The 23,406-nt window shown below is 37.5% G+C and overlaps 3 long non-coding RNA genes across 3 annotated transcripts in view; 2 read left to right on the top strand and 1 right to left on the bottom strand.

The window, feature by feature from the left end:
* Positions 1-4,842, top strand: part of LOC109146034 — a 78,425-nt gene extending 73,583 nt beyond the window's left edge. The window contains exon 3 of the long non-coding RNA XR_002047795.3: positions 4,680-4,842. This is a non-coding gene — a long non-coding RNA (uncharacterized LOC109146034). The remainder of the gene's footprint in view (positions 1-4,679) is intronic.
* LOC120410047 overlaps positions 1-23,406 on the bottom strand; it is a 180,081-nt gene that overhangs the window by 127,026 nt on the left and 29,649 nt on the right. The gene's annotated exons all lie outside the window — the stretch shown is intronic.
* On the top strand, positions 7,178-17,718 carry LOC120410053. The gene is made up of 3 exons (XR_005602004.1): positions 7,178-7,237; positions 9,467-9,537; positions 17,289-17,718. It is a non-coding gene; the product is annotated as an uncharacterized LOC120410053 (long non-coding RNA).

Below are 23,406 nucleotides of genomic sequence, written 5' to 3'. Positions count from 1 at the left end.
TAGATGGGACTATAAAAACTTGTCTAAGAAGCAATATAAGACTATACATGTAGACAGTGAAATTAGACTATTTTATCCATTGTTACCATTTTTACTGTGTCAGAAGATGAGGAAGTCACAAATTTTGAAAAAATATTTTTTCTAACATTTTAGAATAAACTGCATGGACAATATTTTTGATGCCATACCAGCAGATGACTGATTCTTCCCTTCTTGCATTCAACTGCATAAGAAAACATTAGCAATATCAATGTTTCTGTGACTGTGAAGGTCTTCTCCACATTTCATGCCATTGCCCTAAACACCAGGGAAATGTACACTAGAGTCCTACCATGACTGCAATCTACTCATGAGCTACTGCATTTTAGTTTGTGTGTTTCAGGCTAATAACCACTTCAACTAAAAGGAGGACCAAGTCCAAAGTATGTCAAATAAAAGGAAACAAACAGACAAAAGAACCCAACAGAAAAGAATGTGAGGAACCATAGCAGACTGCTTGAATGAAATCCACATGTGGACAGATTCTTCCTATGTAAATTTATGTGCCTTACTGATAAGTTTGATCTAAGCAGCCTTAGGTACCTACTGTAATTATTAGAAAAGAGGTCAAGGTGGAAAATCTACATTCGACTTCAGAGGGTGGTTTGATACAAGGTGATTTGATCTCTGGGAAGGTTTGTTGCTATTCAAGGATTTTCTGTGTATCTTGGTCGACCCAGCCGGGCACTCAGAGTTATCTGGAATTAATATAAAGTTTGATTGCACTTTTTGAAAAGCAGGAATATGCTACAGTAATTAATTATCCTGCCTGATGACATTGTTAGTTACAAATTTTAGAAGTTAGCTGCAAGTTTTTTCAGGTTACACATAATCTTCTAAACGCAAGTCTCAGGTTGTCTCACACAGACCGAAAAAGACCCCATGCATTTTTTAGTTTTTTAAACACCTCGCTTTGTAGATAAACTCTATAAATAAAGATGTCTCTAGAAAGATAGTCTTTTGATTAGTCAAACTTAGCACCTTCTGTTTCCTCCTGGTCCTTCTCCAGTGGACAGTGTCCTCCATACTATGATATTGATACCTTCAGTATCCCAATTCAATTGTGTGCCAGGGACTCAGTGGGGTTTAGCTGTCCCTACCTTGTAGATCCTTGAAGTGCTACTCAACCAACATGTGAAAAACTTGCACACTCTCATCTTGGCAGTAGCAAAAAAAGTGCTTTATACTATGCCTTGGTCCCACTATTGCAATGGTTCAGGAATTAATTCTACATCTGAGGTATTGTGCTCATTATGAAGATGCTGAGCTCTAAGTAGCAGTCTCTGAAAAATGAGACATAGGAACATGAGGAACACCAGCTTTCTAGAGTTGGTTCTGAGTAGCCACATCCAAAACAACAGAAAACTGTTAAATGCTTGTTTTCACTGCCTGCATGCCTCCTTTCCCCCTCTCTCTGTAGCTGCTAGAGCTGTACATGTATGAACTGCACTGTTGATGGTGTCATGGTATCATACCCATGAGGTTGCACGAGAAGAGTCGGGTATTTTTTGTTCACTGAGTTCACCTGAATTCCTTGGCTGTGGTAGATCAGCATAGCTCAGGTGGCTTCAACAGAGCTCTTCTGCTTTAAATCAGTATATAATGTCTCTATTTACTTAGTCTCTGATGGAAATATTTGAAACAAACTACAGAAGTTATCCCTTTTTCTGTCCATTATCACTGATTTAGAAATGATGCAACCCGCACGAAATAGTAGGGTTTTTAGTTGTAGTATGTGTCCTTACTGCATTAAGTCTGTGGCCATGTAAAAATTATCCTAGTCATTGGAGCTCCAAGCTAAAAGAAAAGAACATAAAATACAAAATATTTGGGACTCAGAAGCCGCATCTGATTTGTACTGGGTGTAGATGGCAAGGGCAACCCACCACAGGGCACAGCTGAACCCCTCAGCCACAGTGGGGCATCTCAGGGAAAATCTTTTTAAAAGGTGGAAAACACTCCACACAGGCAGAGAAAGAGGGAAATAAGGGGGAAATAGCAGTGCAAACACTTGGATTTTTTTCTCAGTCAGAGGAGTAGGAGGAGGATGAAGTGCTCCAGCTTTCACAGCAAATATTTCCCTGCAGCCTGTGTCAAAAACACCAGAACAGCTACTTCCCTCCTAGAGCAGTGGAGAACCCTATGCTGGAGCAGGTGAATATTTCTTCAAGGAACTGGGACCTGTGGAAGAGCTCACATAGAGAATCAAGTTTATCCCAAAGGAATGCAGCCCTTGTGGAGCCCATGCTGGAGCAGACCTTGAAGGAATGTAACCCACAGAGAGGACCCATGCAGGAGAAAGGGAAAAGCATATGGAGGAAGGAGTAGAAGAGAGGAGCTGTTATGGACTGGTTTCATCCCTCATTCCCACTCAGTGGGGGGGTGGAGGAGCTGGGAACAAGGGAGTAAAACTGAGTGTGAGAAAAAAGGGAGTGGAAGAGAGGTGGTGTATTACTTTTTGGCTTTGTTCCTCACTACCCAGATCTATTTTAAATGTCTAGAAATTAATTTTCCCAAAGCCAAATGTGTTTTGCTCATGATTATAATTGGTAACTCTTCTGACTGTATTTATCTCAACCCACAAGCTTTTTCATCCTGTTTTCTCCCTTTGCCCTGTTTGGGAGAGGTAGTGAGTGAGCAGCTTGGTGGGAATTTGAACCTTATCCAAGGTTAACTCATGGTGCTACTCTGCTGTAAGACATAATGTCTTGGGGTGACTTTATGATGTGTATCCCCTATCTCTGCTCTATGCCACGAAACTAATTTTGTGCCTTTCTGTGCCTTTAAACTGAGCCTGAGAGGGGAGAGAGGAAAAAAACCCAGCAAAACTTTCAAAGCAGTTTACAGTTTGTTTTCAAGGACACAGATACACAGACTTCTCTGCGTTTTGCTTTCTGCGGTAGAGAGCGGAGGAAGCACTGCTTGCTTTCCAGCCAGCTTTCAGCCTTTTTTCTCTGGAGAGAGACGGAGAGTTGAACTTTTGTTTTCCGGGGACTTCAGGTTTTTTTCCCTTTTTCTCTGCTGGACGGTTTCAACATCAGAATACATCAGGAGGACTTTCCACCGAGGCCTTGGCCCTGGAGGAGGGCCCACGACGACCCAGCTCCAAGGAGGGGGAGAGAGATCTACAGAAGGACTCTGAAATTTTCCCAGGTTTCTCTCAGCAATGCGAGAGGTTTTATTATTTAGCATCATTATCCTTTTCCTTTGTGGTTGCTAAATAAATAGTTTTTATCTCTTTCACTTTCCTTCGAGGAAAATTTCTTTTTTCCCCTAACCTGGTGGGGGGAGGTGGTTGTAACCTGACTTCTATCAGAGGATATATTTCCAAATTTGTCCAAACCGGCACACATATTTAACAACTTGCTTTTCTGTTATGTGGTCTCTAAGTCTCCCTAATTCAAAGTTTTACATTGAAATAACACTGAACCATTTCTATTTGTTTATTTATCTACTTACTTTTGATGGACAGTGAATTCGTTGAAAAATTCCCTTTGGGGAGAGTTTGAAGTATTAAAAAATCTGGGTCAAGTTTATGGTTTCAGAAGAGAAAAAAGGATTACATTTTGATAATGTTTAAAAATGCTATTTTGATACTTTGAAAACAAATATTTGATCTTTTTGGTTTGAAATTTTTCATTTTACTTAAAAATTGACTTTCAATTTCAAAAAAACAAGCAAATATTTATATCCTCTCCAGTGCCATTGTACATCCTAAAATACCTCTGTTTGTTTATGCTGAAGAAAATTTTGAAGTTTAATCTAGATTAATCTTGAATTGGTTTTTTCCCATCTAAAACTGGGAAATTAAATATTCCTTTTGTCATGTTATGGGCGGTATTTTGTTTTGTTTTGTTTTGTTTTTCCCCAAATTCCACTTTCAATACAGGTATCAACCCAAGGTATCTTTCATCCACTTTGTTTTGGGACAGTTCTCAAATGTAGCACTGATTATAGCTTCTTTCCATACTCTCATAGATGCTAATCTTAGCTCCCTGTACATTTCATTTTTAAAAAAATTTTGAGAAATAATTTATTTGCAGACTCCCTGCTTCAAATTTCCAGCTCTTTTTAATGATCATATGTCTACTCTGGCACAAGTCATTGACTGGTAACTGCAATCCCTAACTTAGATGATGTAATGGGAAAATATTTGCAATAAATCTGACATTGTGTATTTTACAAGTGATTTGACTGCTATTTTCTTGAAACTTAAAAAATCCTAATGTCCTATCTTCATGTGGCAGCATGAGAATTCAATTTACATTTCAAAAGAAAAAAACATCAACCTTAGCTATAAAGTTTATGAAGAAAATCTCAAAAATTAAATTACCTCTATCTTCTGCAAATTATTCTTTTAAATCTCAAAACTGTAGTTCAATCTTACTTTATTCTTAATTCTTTATTCTCTTGGTCTAACAAGTATTGTCTTGCCAAGGGTTCATGAATATTCTAAGTTTATGGGAAAACACTATGTATCTTTGTTTTCTTTTCAGTTTAACTTCTTTTATATTATATTATTGCCCACCTGGCATATAAATGCCTAGGTACCAGAGAAGCTAAGGAAGTTTCCTTACACAGATATAGCATAACTGTGAAAGTGCCAACAGTCTTTTTCCAGGCTCATGTTCTCTGCTCAGTCCATGCAGCAATTTTGGCCCATGGTGAAACCACAGCAAGAGAAGCATGATCAGCAAATGTCACCCATGTAGCAGAGACCTGGGGCAAGCTAATCCAAAGAGGTCGTTAGTCTCAGTGGCTGTACTCTACACTGCTGAGTAAATACACCACCCTCTTCTCTGGCCAGGTAAGGCTTCTCCATTTCTCTACAAACTATGGACTGTAACTTCATGTGAGTGAGGTAGAAAAAGGTGCAAATTGAATTCTTCAATAGCCATGATAAAAGTAGTTTTGGTACTTGGAATGGAGTATCAGGAGATCAGTCCCAATCTGGCATTGACCTCTTCTATGGAGGCTGAACTTCTCTGAAAGCTTTTTCTTTAGATGTTTCTTTCTTTACCACTAACGAAGAGGGATGGTCTCTAACGCAAAATTTCTCCCGTAAGGCAGCATCAAGGACCGAATAGGTCAAACATTCACTTTTAAGTGATTTATGCATCAGACATATGCCTATTGCAAGGTATGTCGAGCACTAAAATCTCTGTATGCTTCCTATTGTGCAAGAATAGTGACTTCGGATGTGAAAACATGAACTTTAAATAAGTGTGTACAGGTTATATCTACTCCAAACCAGAAAATGTGCAAGTGGTGAAAATAGAGGCAGATAAATATTCAGGCTACATTATATATTGGATTGCATTATATATTGACAAATGGATAAAAGAGAACTGGCTGTCCTGGGGGTTCCTAATGAGATATGGACTCCTTTACTTTTAGGTCATCCTTGTGAATCCCAGCAAGGTCAGGAACTAACAAAATGTGGCCTGAATTGGCGATGGCAGTCCAGTTCCTTACTGCCAGATGTTCAGATAATAAAAGAAGCTATAGTGACTGGCAACATACTATAGCCTTGTCAGAGAATCCAAATTAGCTTCCTCACCAGCTACTGAAAGGCCATGGAAAAGTAGGTCCTTCAAAAGCTGGTCTGAAACATGTCGTGAGGAAGTTCCTGAACAGCTTCTTGTGCTGTATCCCTTCTGCAGATGCACAAAGGACTCCACTTTCTACAGCTATCAAATCAAAACTAAATTAATTTCCACTGCAGATTTAAAACAAGAACATACACCAGTTTGTGCTAACACTGACCATAAAAGGGAATAAGCATCTAATGCATCACTCCTTTCACCTGGGATTTGTTGTTCATCATAATTCAGTATGTAATGGTAAACCAACACCTCACTATTCAGAGGTTATTTTCTGTGATATTGCCTGAATATCAGAGGTTCCTTCCAGTGGACTAATCAGCCCTCTTTATTAGATGCGACTGTATATTCATGATCCTGTTGGGATAGATAGAGTCTCTATAGTTTGATAATAAAAATATGTGCTAATGGGTCTCCTTGCTCTTGATTTCTTACATGAAGAAAGAGGAAGAGTGGGCATTATTTACCCACAGGTAAAGTAAAAACTATAAAGGTAAAAGGCCTTTCCATGCAATATACTGCTCAAATGTAATAATCCCTGAGATGCTTATTTTAGTAAATGAATCAGTCACACTGAGCCAAGGAAGGGAGCCATCTATTACTGTGCTATAAATGTTAAAGACCCTATTTAGAGCCTTTCTCTCTGGAAGAAACAAAGCCGTTTTTGCTGATATTTGTACGACATCAATAATGGTACCTCACTAAGTTGTGAGTAGATGTTACAATTGCAGTTTGCCCAATTCTTTTTCACTGGTCATCAGGGAAATTCATCTAAAGCAACCAAAAAAACATAGATATGTTTGCATCATATTAATAAGAAGAGAAAGCAAGGTAGCTGCCAATTGGCAGCAGAGTATGTTTTGGTGGTTTGATAAGGATACTAAAGAGTTTATGATGTGACAGATGTTTCACTACACTATTGTGAAATGAATAGATTATGAGAAGTAATTAGATGTACATTGGAATCAATGCTGTTATCATCGAGGCCTTCGGGCTATGCAATAGATGAGAGTCATGGCAGCAGGTGGTCCAATGGCTCGGAGACAGGAAGACACACCGCAGGAGACTGAGTGACAGGTTTCACAGATCCAGGGGGTGAGAGATCTGAGCTATTGCCTGCATTTGTAATCTTTACTCATGTATAAATAATAACAACTACACTATTGACTTCATATGCTATGTCATACCCTCTGCTACCCCCTACACACACACATACACACACATATACAAACACAAGCAATCACACATATATTCTGCAACTTTTCCCCTCGGTTAAAGATATTCTTTTATTTTCATGTGAAAAAAAAGCATTCATCCCTTTGATTCCAGTGCCAACTCAATGTTCTTTGATTAAAACACTTAAACAGAGAACCTGACAACAGCTTTGAATACAGTGCAGTGTGTTGTGTGCCTAGTGCAGAAATGTATATGAGCTTTCCATGAGAGACTTAACAGAAAGTGAGGTTCAAAAGGTACAGTTCTTATTATGCTGCTCTTTTTCAAGCTTTTCCTTATTTTCTTTTCTTTTCCAGCAGGTCCCAAACAAGGAATCATCAGTATCATGCGTGAATTACCGTTGCAAAGGAACTAGCAAGGTGAGTCATCTGGATAGATAACATACAAAATCTGCTGACTCTGGGAAGATTTAGGTCCTGACCCAGAACCTCAGTTGTTACATGTCCCTTGAGCTTCAACCTGGAACTTCTGGGCTCTCCTACACCAAGTGGAGTGGATAACAATGGAGACCTAAGGTAAGTGTCACTAGCACTCAGCCTCTGATCCCATGAATGGTTCATAGTAACAGGAGGTGGCTCTGGAAAGCCCTTTGGTGCTGCTGCTTGTCAGTCCCTGCCTGCAGGTGTTTGCTGTGAAATCTTTTATTTTATTGTTGAGGAGAATGACACTATGATAAAAGAGAATATTGAGACATTAAAATGTGTATTTCAATATTCTGAGTGTAAACATAAATACCAAGATTTTTCTTTGAGGTGTATGAATATCAATGTAAATATATAGTCATATATGTGATGTGTATTTGGATAAATAATTTGTTCTGTACGAATAACTACCACGGACAGAGATATGTATAATTTAAGGTGGTGAAAGGAAAGAAATCCAATGTTACAGAACAGAATAATAACCACAAGTGTAAACTGATGAACTATGATGGGTCTTGGTAAAGAAAGATATAGGGCAAAACCGTCAAGTGTATATATATGTATGAAGCATGGCAACAAGTATGTTGGTCTAACATTCTAATTTAAGGAGACTTGGCTTAGCTTACAAAAACCCCTAAGAACACCTAATTAAGTGTCTTTACAGTGATAGTTATATTTAGACAGATTGGTCTGGGGAAAACAGAGAGGTTGGGACTCTGTACAAATACAAGACAATATCCTGAGATCAGAAACATATGTTTTCCCTGTGTGAAAGAGTATACAAACAATTATCCACTTATCAACAAATATCTCCTATTGCTCCTGTCTCCCAGAACCATATACAACTGTGCCATTCTACCACCATAGAAGTGAAGAACCTGTCAAACCAATTGAGTCAACTTTTCAGCAAAGTGGCACCTTAGTGGGACTAACAACGTCAAGGAACAAGGTGGAAGTCAGACAGAGCTTGTCTGGAGTGATGGCACTGAAAATCCAAATTCCCTTTTGAAAACCTTAGTCATTGCACGTGCATTACCTGCTAGACTAAGTTACCAATTTAAATGGTGAAACCTCAAGAGGCCCATGCATTGGGCTAGCCAATCTATATCAAAGGAGGTGAGGAAACCTATTGCTTGGTTGATTGAATCTGACTGAGGTTCAATTTTCTGTACTGATAACCTCCTCTTTAATTCTTTTGTTCCTCTTCTTTCCAAATTATCTACACCCTCGGGTACTCTGAAAAAAAATGAGATTTACCTGGTAATATTCATGCTTTTGTTGGCCTGTCTTCAACCCTGAGAGGGTGTGAGCAGCACCACTAATACCAGCGGTGTACTTAACTGCCCATGTCAGGACTGAACCAGTCCCACTAATTCCAGAATATCAAATTCCTTCCGGGACTTTGCTCAAGAAGAGCTTGGTAACCGTGACCAAGCTTGCACTTGGTGAAATAAATTGCAGTTATTAAACACATTAAAAATAAGTGTATCTTCTTTAAACTGTACAACAATATACACTGCAAAACAGACTGTCCAGAAAGGAAATGCTTTATTCTTCTAAATATGAATTCTAAGATCCTTCTTATTAGTTTAGTATTATGAGGTAGGCAGACAGGCATATGTTCCCATTTTTTGGACTTTCAAGTGTCTTGAGTATTACCAGAAACTACATTCAGTTTCTACCATCAAGGCCACCTGGAGGTAAGTCCTCCTAATCAGATTTCATGGGTCAATGCAACGCCCTGAGAGGAAGAAATTCTGAGTGCAGCTCTCTCACTCTTCAAGCAGGAGCCAGATCACTGTGGGGCATTGTCTTAACAGTATTGACATTTCCGACTTTTAAAAAGGAACTGGCTCACAGTCACCCCTGGATGTCTCTGGTGTCAATATAGAACCCAGGGGAACTGTGAGGTCTAACAGCCTTTCCCAATTTCTTTCCCTGCTCCCCTGCCTTCACATTGTATATCAGGATTAACTCTATCCCATCCAAAACCAGTGCAGGCAGTAACATCACAAAGGAAAAGTGCTCCCTGCACACACCAATATCAGCCATTCAGGGATATCCTTCATCTCAACCTTCTTGCCATTTTCTCCTAGTCTCTCTTGTTCATTTGTCTGGTCTCCCTTAGCTTGTTTTTACTTATGTCTTTTTTCTCTTTGGTTCTAGACCTTGGAGCTCACTACCAGGTCATATCACACTCATGTTCTTGTCACATTCAAGCACATCTCGCCCAAAAGGTAAGAAAACAATGAACAGAAAGGAGAAGATCTGAAAGAAAAATGGCTCAGCTAATAGCAGAGAATGTCTCAGTAACTTCAGTAGCAAAACCCCTTATGTTCATCCTCTACCTCTAATTAAATATTGAGATCTCCATTGAAAGTTGTATCCTTTATAAAGGCTAGCAAGTGATTACATACCTATAAGGACCTATAAGGATAATCATGCAGGTGCTTTTCTCAGCAGAATGATGAGAGTCATGCTTTCAGCAACAGTGCTACCTTAACTTGCAAATTATTTGGGATAGAATCTCTGTATCCCTATGTTTAGCTAAAAAGGCCCTTATAAACATTGGACAATAGAGGATCATAAACAATAACAATCTTCCAAGATCAGGTCTTTTACAGTTAACGTTCAAAGGCTCTTCCACTGTAAAAATGTTGCTGAATCATCTACCATTTGCTGAACTTCCTGACAAAGCCTCTGCCCAGAGGAAAAAAATCAGGTGAGGAAAAGTTTGAGGTTAATTACACAAGCCTTTTTAAAGTTGCTTTGCAATAATAATTAATATGTACTTAGCTTTTCAGTAGGTTTTGTTGCAGTCCTGGCTTTCTACCACATGTGAGGCTCTTTTTGTCCTGTCACAATTCCTGTGTTTTCCAGAGGGTTGTCCTATATAATCACTTTTTTTCAAGGTGGACTATTTTATATGCTCCTTTTGCCACAATGTCAACATTTCTAAGTCTAAGGAGTCAAGTCTTGTAAATGCCAAGCATAGTGTTATGAATATTACATGTATCTAAGGCTAAGTTTTTAAATCTTTCTTTAAAAATCTCTGCTCTTCCATTGCTTGTTTTGTCTCTACACATGAAAAGGTGCACACACAGTCATATTCAAACACATTTTTGTGCATATGATATATATGGCCAAAGATAAATGACATTAATTTGTCCAGTCTTTTACCTGTCATCAGTTTCATGGCTAAGTCTATTTTTATGGTAGCACTGAAAGAATAGGACTTCATATTTGAAACATGCTGTGGCAGACTAACACTAGCAATGCAGGGGTAGTAATACTGTGGTACCTGCACTGAGTGTAACCAGCACAGGGTCACTGTTATCACTGGTATTTCCTTGGGCAAATTTCCTTGTGCAGTTTCACTTTCCCTTTCTCTCCTTCGGATAAAGAGAAGTGATGGAAAAATGTATTTCTGTAAAATCGATAATACTCAAAAATCAGACAGGGTTGTGAGAAGGATACTTATTTGATGTAAAAGGTGCAGTAAATGTTGAACGAGGATGTTCAGAGTGTGTGACACACACAGAAGGTGATTATTTGCATTCACTATGATTCACCACATCGTTTCCTGGGATAAATAATATTTCCTGATCTAAACTACTCACAGATAGAAAAGACAGAAGACATTTAAACTTCAATATTTTATTCTGCTCTGGAGCTCAGGCTGCCAAAAGATGTATTCTGGACAATTCACATGCCACAGCCTGGAAATGCCTTCTATACTCAGACTCCAGCAAATCTGGTTTTCTTGAATAACTCATGTGCCCCAATCTTCTGTAAACCCAAAAGTAAATTAAAAAAAAAAATAAAAGAAGAAGCAGCTAGTTCTTTATATTTTGTTTTTGCATGCTTGTCTTACAGTCTGATTTCTAAGAAGCAGAAGAAAGGTAAGGAGGATGCTCAAAGATTCCTCAGGGACTAATACAACTTAACTTCAATACTTAATGCATGCATGTCTGAAGATTTGTTGAGTTACCAGGGCAACACCTAACTCTGATTAGGAGCTTGTCCAAAGGAAGTAAGGGACAGAAAGACATTTTAAGAGATTTATGAATTCACCAAGTATGAAACCCCAAAAACATTGGGCTGACACTCCTTAGTTTCCTGAAAGAGCAAGAACATTGCTGACTCATTAGATTTGCTGTGGTGGTAGTTTTTTCTTCTTTCTGACTTTGATGACCTATACATGAAGATCTACTTCTTCTAGTCAGATGCAAAATGTAATGACAGGGAATAAGCTGTCCTCTAATTGCTGGACTGTTTTTCCTGGAATTTCAGGGCAAACCTATTGTCAGTATTCAGTTGCAAATAAAAGTTTGCTCTGCAAATTTATTAATGAAAAATGGAGTATAACTAGCTTATGCAACTAAATTATTTTGGAATTTTGGAGGCATTTGAACTATATTTTACTTAAATGAATAACCAAAGAATAATATTCATGAAAGATGAGCTACGACTGGATATGTCTGCAGCTACTAAAAAGGTATCATACTTAATACCTAGTCAATGACAGAACTTGTCTTGTTCTCTGCTAATAACTGAGATCAAATAGAAAGAAATAATTCACCCTGCTTTCCTGATTCTGAATTGACTGAAAAAATCTCAAAATATCTACCTATGGAACTATATAATATATTAATCTAGTCATTTTAAGAGTGGAGTAACTCATCTGAAGTCAGTGGAGTCAAACTGGTGTAAATGAAGATGGGATAAACTCATGCACAAAGAGTTAAAGTCAGTGGTAAGCACAAGGATATACCCTTGGCAGCTGAACATTTAGAGACATTCACTTTATAAGAAGAAATAAAGTTTCAGAACCCTTTTAATTCTCTCCTGGTGTTCCATTCATTGGCACACAGCAATAAAGCTAGGCAGTTTGTCTGGATCTTTTAAGTAAACATAGTAATTTCATACTTACTTTTAATATTGGAACCACTGCTAAATGCTATGTTCAAAAAGCATAAACAAACCACAAGACCTGCTAATCAAGGTAAGAGCCATATGTACAAAACAAATGGAGTCTTCCTCACCTTTGGCTTGAGAAAACAAAAAAGAAAGGGATTTCAGCAGCATTTTCTTTAATCCAATTTACTTTGGGTTTAATCTCCAAAACAAGGCTGGCCTGCTAATTCCCAATTATAATGGCACATGTAATCAGAGTCCTCATTAACAAAGACTGACTATATTGTCTATTAGGAATGGAAATCTGAAATGCAAATTCAGCAAATCAAAACATTAAATGAGCTCTACCCAAGATGCTTAGAGCTCCTGCCAGGGCAGCGCATGCTGGCCGACACCTGCCCTGAATTCTCCCTCCAGCTGAATGTTTCATTCTGTTCCAGTCTTTGCCTCCTAATTGACCTGCTTATGATCTCTGCTACAATTAACATATGCTTATTAGTAATGGCTGGTTAAAGATTTCAAACTGCCGCAGTTTACAAAGTCTAATAGAGATGGCACACCACAGGAAAGATGAGACCACTGTTTTCCTCATCAGCAGTGTCATAGTGGTTTGGTTTCATGTGATTCAAATGAGATAATTTTTCACATCATCTGATGTCTGCAAACCCATTCTAATTGAAACTGGGAATCTGCACACAAAGTGGCTTAAGGCTCCTGGTGCACTAAATGAAAATCAGTTAGGGAATAGGATTTTTTTTCCCCTGTAACCGCAGGCTTAGCAGAGATGGGAAAAAGAGTTTTTTAGAAAGAAGGGGACAAGGAAACAAAGAGGGAGAGAGGGGAGAAAGCTAGTTTGAATGACAAGAAACAAGAAAATACCCTACCCACAGTATGTTTGGTCAAATTACTTAGTCCATTTCTTAGCTGTTAATAAAGGTTTATAGATGCATCTGTGAACTGGATGATTTTTTTCAATTGTAGTAGAAGAAAAGAATAATTCTCATTACCAGAGTACTGATTGCTATTATTTTTTTTCATGCTCCTTATCCAGGAAAACATTCTTAATTAAAACAAATAAGCAAGCCAAACCAAACCAACCAACAAACCAATCAAAAAAAAAAAAAAGGTACTGTCACTTAAATGTGCAAAAGTGGGCTCTTATAGTATGACTACTATAATACTTTCACTAATGTTAGAGTAATGTCATATTAACTAAATTTTCTTACCTGAAAAAGATTATATTACTGCTGATTTGGCAGGTCAGTCTACTTTCATTAAATTTTCCTCTGTCTTCAGTGTTTTTGCGTATTACTATCTCCAGCCTGCAGGAGCCAATAGGTAACAAATAGATCTCTTCCAGCTGGTTTCATTCCAGCTTCATTAGCAATGCACTAATACAGCAATTATGTCTAATTCTCTCTCCTAACTGCATTATTATTATTTATCTAAGGTTTCTTGCTGACCATATTTATTCCTATTAATTTTGTTCCTTGATTTCACTTGATCATAATGCATTCTTAAAGAGATGATTGGGCATTTTACAGTCCTTCCTTTTGTATTCTTATCTTTGATTATATAAGCCACTTATCCCTTTGAAGTCTCATACTGCCAAAATCCTAGAAGGCTGGAAAGAGGGCAAGAAAATATTCGGGTCTTATGTTTTGCTCCTATAACCACAGACATTTCCACTTCTTACAGAAACTGCAGGTAATATTTTTTTGTGGAGACTTCAATCCTGGTACCAAACAAATTCAACGGCAATTTTTGCCTTATTTTCCTGAAAGACATTTCCTAAAACTAATGTTTCATGCTTCATTAAAAAAACATGTACTCAACAACATATTCTTGAACCCAGGATACAGAACTGTGCAGTTGGCATAATCCACAGACGCTTTGCAAAGACATAAAACACTCACTGCTCTGGAAAAAGCTACAGTTTAAGTCAGGCAAATAAAGTAGGCAGAAAAGACTCCAAAAGACTTCCAACAAAGGTGAGGAGAACCCCAGAGAGCAAATTCATGCTCAGCTGTACAGTTGACTTGTCGACTTTATGAAACGATCCAAAGGAATTGGAAGGTATAATTCAGTTTGTAGGAAAAAATGATATTATTGCAATCTATAGGAAATGTATACATTAGAAGGCAAAAGAAAGAAACAAAGATGTCTCCTTAAGGTTGGTGCTAAAATTCTTACACTTTCTGTTTTGTAGATTTTTTTTTTTTTGAGAGTGATGGCCCCATTGACTTTCATCTTCATTTTGAAGCCAGTGAAAAACAGATAGCCTCAGATGTTTCCATGCAGTTGAAGTGAATGAGATTGTAGTAAAAGAAAAATTTATGTACTTCTTGAAAAGAAAATGCTCCCATGCCTCAGCTTCACGGCCACTGCAATCAGCCTTGCACTCTTTTAACAAGTTAAGATTAAAACTTCTAGGACAAAATACAGAGTTAGTATATTCAGCTGCAGAGCTCCAAAAACTTTTGCTGCCCTTGCTGTGTTTGGTTATTAATTTTATAAGATGTAGACTTGATCCTGTTTATATCAGAACTACCTTTTCCCTTTCCTTTCCACTTTCCCTGAAGCTAGGAGCACAATTAACACAAGAACGGGATTTAATTTACCGAAAATTAGCTAAGTAAAAGTCAGGGCTCTCACTTCAAGTTCTCTCCAAGGCTCACTTTCTAATCAGCAGAGGGAGAGGCATAACCAGAGTGCAATTCAACCCATCCCAGGATGGGCATTGAAGGTAGGGAGATGAGTTGGTGTTTTCATGTCTACTCATTGTAAGGGAAGGCTCAATGGTAACTTTAAACTGTTCACTTAATTCTAAGTAGCTCCTGAAAGAACAGGTTATGATATCCCTCAGGAACATAACTTCACAGTGTGTGATAAAGGATGTAAGAGGAATACGGATCCAGCCTTTTGAACACAGTATTTGGTACAAAGATTTTCCCACTGCTCTTTCTGCTGCCATCAGCCTGGTACCACATTTCCAAAGGGATTTATTTAAACAGTTTCCTACATTTTCTGCTATCTGAAGTGAGTGCTGTTCTAACTATTTTACAGCAAGGTTATGACACGTGTTTAAAATTAGCAATATCCTTTGATTTAACAACACCTCCAACTGCTCAGCAGGACATTGCTATTGGCCACGCTACCAATTTTTCAGAACAAGAAACTGGAAGTGGCAATTTTACAAACTTATAGGTCAGGATTCTGAACTGAGTCCTTGCCTGTGTTATTTGGGCATTAAGGGAAAAAGTAAGGGGAAAAGTGAGTGCTCAGTCTTTTCAGTACTTGGGATCAATCAAGTACAGGATAAGATCTTACAATTGCTCATAAGTTCACAGCTAAAAGAATTTCTAATTCCTGTCTGTTTAGTCTGTTTGACACTGAGCCATGTTAAAAGTATTTGGACTCCTCTATGGCTTAGGATATTTGCTTGAATAAAAATATTACTAAAACCCCAGGAAAACTGTGCACACCATAAACCAATATAGACTGTTATTTGCATTTAATTTTCATCCAGGCGTACGCTTTGAAGGATAATTTTTAAAGTTTCATTTAAGTGTAATAAAATGAAATGCAGATTATCTACTGAATATGAATTAACACAGAAGGTTTCACCTTTTCACTATCTTTGAAGCATGAAAACAATATCACACAGGTGTTGATACATTTCCATTGATAGAAGAAAATAGTCGTGTAGTTGAACTCTGGCCCTGGTATATAATTTCTGCAACTGAATAGAGATTTAGGCTCTTGGCTGAAAGCGGAGATCAGTTCCATCCTTTTTTCCCCCAAGTAACCCAAAATATGGTGTCAGCAAGTTTATTTTTTATTTTTTTGGCAATCTGCCCAATAAAAATTTAAAGAATAATTTTTAACACTAAAATATGATTTTTTTACTCACACACATGCAATTATATGTGGTGTTTCATGGTAACACATATGGTTCTTCCTGCAAATAACACCAAATTTTTTCTATTCTCTGCATAGTGGTAAATGCTCTTCTATGAAATCATTCAGATAGACCTGTGTGAATCTGGCTTATTCAAACTTTGCTACAGACCTTCACAGCAGATGAGAATAACTCATTTGATAGGGTCTAACCTGAAGAACTGTAAAGAAACAAAAATCCAAGGTGAAGTTGATGTGAGTGGAAAATAGTCACTATGTCAGAAATGCAGGTGTTTAATCAACTGTGAACTCCAGTTGACCACTTTTTATTTTTTTAAAAAAACAAGATAATATTTCCCAGTTTTGCAGTTTTTTGGAAAAAGTGTTTCTTCTTATTCATGAAGTACTTGGATATTGGGGTAATGGAAGCCCAATGGACACAAATATGTTACTGTTCTGCAGCTGCCAATGAAGTTAGCTCTTGCACGTGGAGTTATCTGTCTCTAAAGGTGGAATAGTGGTAGCAGCTATCAGGGACAGCTGAATCTGTATGGGCACTCTGGGATTTTCTCTTGCTGCTCAGAGGACAAATAGTGACAACTTCTGCTTGCATATTCCTTCTTTCCTGATTGTGTGGGAGGTTATATTCCTGATTAAATTGCTATATTCCAAGGAAATTTGTGTAATACATTTGTAGTAAAATTACTCCAGACTGTAAGTAAAAGTTAACATTCATTTAAATCCTTGAAAAGCATAGCCTTTTAGCTCCAGGTGGAGCTAGCTTGCAATGGAGTCATGTTCTAACAAGTAAATCTGAATGTGGTTTTGTAGCTGAAGTTCCTATTTGGTAGGAAGTGTATTTGTGTTGTTTTACACCTACTGCTACAAAGAGCAATCTTTCTGAACATTAATGGTTAAAATTTCTTTCCAGCATGTAGGCTTTCATCAAATAGACTATCACAGTTTAACTGGCACCCTATGATATATCAGGTTAGTGCTGTGTTGCATATGTGCATAGGGTTTAGACAGTAAAAGTAATTATTATGTTGGATATTGGTTACTGAATTTTCTTATGTTCATTGATATATTTATATGTACTTTAAACACCTAAAATAGGAGGAAAAAAGAGGAAGCTTTCATATTTTTTCTTTTTTCATTTTCATTTATGCAGATGTTCTGTTACAGAATGGGGAAGAATACAGGAGCAAGTGGATGAAAGTACCATCTTCTGTTTTTGCAAACATGCAACCTAAAACTGTTCAAATGAAAAATTTTTTACTATTATTTTTTAAAGGAAAAAGAAGGAACTCACTCCCGGGATTTGACTTTGTATGCCAAGCTCATGCCTTGAAATAGAATTTTAAAAATAGAAAATCTTGTATATATCATAGAATAAATGGTGCTGCTTTAATAAGAACACTTGGAATGCAAATGAATCCTGGAACCAGTGTGTGAAAACATACCCAAAATGAAAGAGGAAAGAAGAAAGCAACAGAGAAGATGATTTATTTACTACCCTTCAATTCCTAATTATAATTATTTTTGCGCTGTGACGTCTTCTCCAGCCTTTTTGTTTCACACTATCATCACTAAAGTGATGAAAGGGCTGTTAAATAAATATGTGATATAATCTGTGTTTTCAAGATTAGAGATGTTAATCATGGAGTCTTGGTAAATTCCTTTTTGCCCTACCAACAGATCTTGGCTTCAAAGAATAGAGTGCCTTTATTAACACAATCAAAAATTATCATCCCCCATTCTCAGAGGACTTGCTGCTACAAAACCTACCAAAGCACTGGAGTCTGATCTTAGCACTTTCAGGACTGTAACATTTCCATTGCAGCAGCATCTTGCCATGCTAGGGATAGTCAGGGACTGGAGCTGTCTTGTTCCGGGCACTGTGCACGCTCGTCAGAGGAGCAGCCTGTGCCTTAGCATAGTGACAGCCTGTGTTTCATGTTCAGAGAAGAATTCATCTTTTCATAACATGAGCATCAAAAGCAGATATCATGAAGTATCCTCCGGAGGTGTTTGTTTTCTTTTGTGGATTGTAGAAGAAGCCTGGAGTGGTGATCTTACACAGGTGGTCCTACTTGTGAAGATACCTAATTTAGGGCAGATAAATGCAATCAAGGGGCACATTCTTCTGGCACTGTGCAAACAGAGATCAGAAAGATAGTCCTGTGCTCTGAACTCTTGAGTCCCCACCTTCTGGTGATGATAGAGACTCTTTCCCCTTAGCCACCTCAATACTTGAAGCATTCTGGATTTTTCTTGTACAAGAGCCAGATCTTCTGAAGTAGTGTCCAAAGTATTTTCTCTACTATGGAAAAATAGTACCTAAAATACAATGTCAATGACTTTCCTAACCGGTTTCACTCCTTATTCTCCATGCAAAAGGTGAGACTGGTGACCCTGACTGCTTGCTTGAATATTTTCATCATTACACCCCTTATTAAAAGAAAAATAAATACCACCCCCACTGCCATCTGTTTTCTTATATAATAGTATGAACTCCCTCTTTTCTGTACTGCTTTGCTAAATTAATGATTTACCTAACAGCAATAAACACATAAGAGAGCAACAAAGAATTTTTAGGAAAGGTTAAATGATTGCAAATACCCTGAAATACATCGTAATTTGTCATTACAATAATACTAATGCTACTTCAAGTTCTGAGAACACTGAAGTAGTGAGACATATAAGGCACTGAAGGCATATAAGTACTTCTGTGACATATGAATTTGGACAAGGATTATATCCACAAAGACTTCATATTTTGGTGGACTTCATGGAAATGATCATGCATACTGTTTCCCCAAACCATGGCCAAATGTGCTAGAAACATGAACATCTCAGCATCTGAAGACAACTACAATAATCTTTATCAGTATATTTTGGGACTTCTCTGTGCACTTTTTACAGTACGCACTCCCACAGATAAAAAAAGAGCAGATTACCAGCCTATAAAATCCTTTTAGAGCTTCTGAATCTACTATAAAACATCTTTTTTTTTTTTCTAAATATGAAACATGAATGAACAAGAATAAAAGTCATAAATTTACGATTGATTATGAAAGTCAGTTTCATAGTGATTTTGAGACTTTCATTCCTTCAGCAAAGTCTTCGGTATAAAGGTTTTACCACATATTGTAGGATTACCATTATGTTGCTAAATCAGTGAAGCTTATTTAATTAGTACTAGAATTGCCAGCAGCTAGGTCAGCTAAGAAGATACATTCCCTGGCATCTGAACACTGAAATACCTTATAAATTGCTGTAGAGTGTTAAACATAACTGTAAGGGAAAATAGTTTCCATTGTGTGACTTTTTTGAAAATGTAAAATTTTTTCTCTTTTCATTGTCAGGACAATTCTGATTTTCTGAAACTGGTTTTGGTTTTTTGTGGGGTGTTTTGTGGGGGATTTTTTTGGGTGCTAGACAACTTGATGCTTTTTGCAGTCATTTGATAAGAGGAAGACCTGTGCTCAAATCTGTTATTCAAATAAGGAAGAGCGAAAATACAAATCTATATCCCATAGAAATATTTTATTTCAGTGGGTTATCTCTCCTGGTGGAGATCACTGGACAGGAGACAGAGTCCAAATATACAACAGGTTAAGACAGTGAAGTTAAACACCCGACCTCAAATCTCTTCATGTTTATATATACCAGAAAAATGCCACAACAAGCAATACCACTGTAATTCTGTAAAAAGATTTACTGAAGTCATCTCCACAGTCAGGGGGTGCACTGTTTATGGGGTCACTTGTAGCCAATTCTTGGCACTTCTGGAACAGCCACCGTAGGTGGTTGGGGAAAGTCAGAGTCTGGAAGTACCTATCTTTTACCCTCGATTGTAGAAGAAGACTGACTGAGATCAGACACCTAACTTTGGCTAACAAAATCTGGGTGGGGTGAATATCACCCATGTGTAGTCAGCTTGAAGGTTCTCTGCTGGAACCTGCTTAGCACATTACATGTACTGTATAAAGTACTGCAGAAAGCCACAGAATCATACGTTTGAAGAAATGTAAATAAGAGTTGGTTGGTATTCACAAGTAGGCATGACAATAGAGAAAGCAGGTAGGTAAGGTGGCCTCTAGCTTATCAGCCATAATGCATTGCCCTTTATTTTCAGGAAGACAGCTGAAAATCTCCTAAATTTTATGTGAAAACTTGCAATTTATATATGGTGATTTTGTTTTCTGTTGATACTTGTTGGTGTTGATTTTAAGAGCTCAACCTGAGGGATGTAGTCAGCTCTTAAACATATTTAATTGAAAAACAAAACAAAAAACCCCACAAATTTTGGATAACTTTTATAAACATAATGAGGTACTGGAACAGGTAGCCCAGAGCAGTTGTGGATGCCCTATTATTGAAAATATTCAAGGTCAGGATGGATGGCACTTTGAGCAGGTGTCCCTGCCCATGGTAGAAGACTTGGAACAGATGATCTTTAAAAATCAGCAGTAGAATTTGACTACTGTCTTTTTATAACAGTGATTGCTAACAATTTTCTATGTTTTTATGAATCTGGAGCTGTCAAAGTACTCACAATGTACTTAAATACCACTCATCTTAATTTTTAACAGAAGAAAAAACTGAGACACAGAACGATACAATACTTTTCCAGGAGGACAAATGTCAGGTTAATGATGGAAAATTCCAGTCTAGTAACTGATTGTCTAATTATGCCATCACTCATTGCAGGGATATTCTCTTTTTTTTTTTTTTTTTTCCATTTTATCAGTGTTTATTGCTATCCCTATACCAAGGAAAAGCCTGGAAAACACATACTGAGAGTTTTCCCTAGGTGTTTCAGAGTCAGTCTCCTGTTAAGTCTTGAGTAAGCATCTATACCATCAGTACAAACTTTATTTTAAGGGAAAATTAATGTTTGATGTTTTCAAAGCTTTTTTGTGTTTGCATGTGGTTTTGTTTTTCTTTTTGCCTAATTTCTTTCTGTGGATTGTCAAAGGGACAGTTATTACTCTGGGGAAGATCCCTTTCTTTTCACCCTTAGCCCAATCTTTTTTTCTTTCTTATGTCTGCAGTGCTCACACTGCCTTTTTAGTATTTGCTCACAGAGTTCTGTGTTCCTAGTGGGACATGGTGTGTAGTTTAAATATGTTTCTCTCCTGATATTCTAAATGACATCCAATTGACCTCATAAATGTCTTATGAGACCAAACAAACTCCATGCTTGAACAAAAACTGTCAACCAATTCTACTTTTTCTTGTCCTCAGGCTGCTCTGGCATGATGCCATAAAGCATCAGTATTGATATTTTGTGGCATTCAAATTGTAAAGTACCTAGGCTAAGCAATAGGAGCAGAAGTATTAATACAATCTGGCCATGTCACTGATAATTACCCCAATATAAACTAAATTTATAGCACATGGTACCTTTGGTATGAATTGGCAGCAGGCATCAAAACCTTTTCTTGACATTATCATGTAAACCTAGGAGGCATGTAGCTAGCATTTTGTGTAAGGTGTTTTACACAGAAGCATAACAGATTCAGAAAAACTTCTGCATAGTTTTATCGCAGCCTTCATCAAGACTTGTTTATTGTCAATAGTGATTTTTACCAGAACAAAAAAAAAATTCTTGTAATGTTTTATAATTTTAACTGAATACACTCATAAGTGTATACAAAGTGTCAGGGAACACAGCTACACTAAGCAGTATAAGTTAACATGATTATTCAGCTTAAAACTGTGCCTCTAGTTTTCCAGATTGAAAGCAATTTCTTTCTAATATGGAAAACAGAACCTATCTGAAGGGAGCCTTTTATGCCATACTTTTACGTTAAAACTTATCAAGTGTCTAGGGAAATGTGTTCTTGAAATCCCGTCATGATCCATGTGTCATTGAAGACAAAGATCCGATGTGCTATGGAAATTTCTTGATGCATATTATGAGCTGTTGTTTGCCATAGTGTCTGGATAATCCTGCTTCATTTATTGGAGGGCCATTTCAGCTGCACTGTCAACAGCCTGGGATGATCAGGTCACCTTTCCCTATAAAATTATGTAAAAGCTGTCAAATGGGCAGGATTATAGGCACATTAAAGGTGCTTTAAGATTTCATGCCTATAAATATTAGCAAAGATGATTTAAAGGCAAATTTGTCACCAGTACATGCCCACGTTTCTACAACCTTGTTTTACAGCACTGCAATGTTATCACCTACATTTTATCACGTAACTGTGAAGTGTTTTGGTGGGGAGCAGCTGCTTGCAGCCTTACCTACTTAATTCATGTAGCAGGAATTAAGCATTATTAAAAAAAAAAAAGAAAAATAGGGGTAGCTGCCTCTTATTTCTCATCCTTTGGAAATAAGTTCTTAACATTTTTATTCCAGAGCAAAACAATTCAAGTAGATCAACACAAACATTTTGTATTTGGAGGGTCATCTTATAAAAAAGCCAGTATATATTTAATAAAGACTTTTGATTATGACACCAATTACAAATACCTCTGCATGAGAGTAATAATGCAGCAAATAATTTTGTCTAGTATTTACTTTTAAGTTGTGAACATTTTATAGTGTTTTTGAATGGCTCCTCTTATTTATTGTGTATTATGAATGCCATGGGCACCTTCAACATAAATAGATATTGGCAGACCCCTAGCATTTCTTCAGAGCTCTCTGGTATTCTTGTTAGACAAGTGTAGCATTTTAGTAATATTTTTTTGCTGCCAGGTTTCTAGACAATCTCGTAGTTAAACAGACTTAAAGATCTCAGAGGAGGAAGAAAATCATGTTCCCCTACAATCTTTCAGGGAAAAAAAGATCTCAGACCCCTACCAAGAAGTAGAGTAAATTGTGAGCAATGCTATGTCAGTTGTAAATGTCTGCTCTGGGACTTCATCTGAACTGCACAGGCAGCACTAGAAAGTTTCCCATTTCCATGAGCTTTGCAGTGGCTGCTGTTAAGGCAGTGTGCATGTGTGCTCTCTCTATCACAAGTGTCCAGGTCAGAAGGCAGCACTAGATGGAAACCTATGTGTAAGCTTAACTGGTGCATCAGTCACCAGAGCATGCCTCCAATGAATTTGCTCTTGCAGTGTAAGTTAGAAAGGAAAATGCTTGAAAAATCCTGAATGCAATTAGGCACAACATGGTTGTTCTCTCCAAGCTTCATTAGGCTTTGCTCTTAGTTTTTGCAGTCCCTGTTGGCTTGGATGAATGGCCAATCTCCAGTTAGCTTCAGTGGGAGAAGTGCTGTGGAGGGAGAGGGTTTGTCTGAAAAAATAAGAAGAAAGGGATATAGTGC

The sequence above is a fragment of the Corvus cornix genome, chromosome 1 (assembly GCF_000738735.6).
Source record: "Corvus cornix cornix isolate S_Up_H32 chromosome 1, ASM73873v5, whole genome shotgun sequence".
NCBI lineage: Eukaryota > Metazoa > Chordata > Aves > Passeriformes > Corvidae > Corvus > Corvus cornix.
This window is presented reverse-complemented; position numbering and strand designations above follow the sequence as displayed.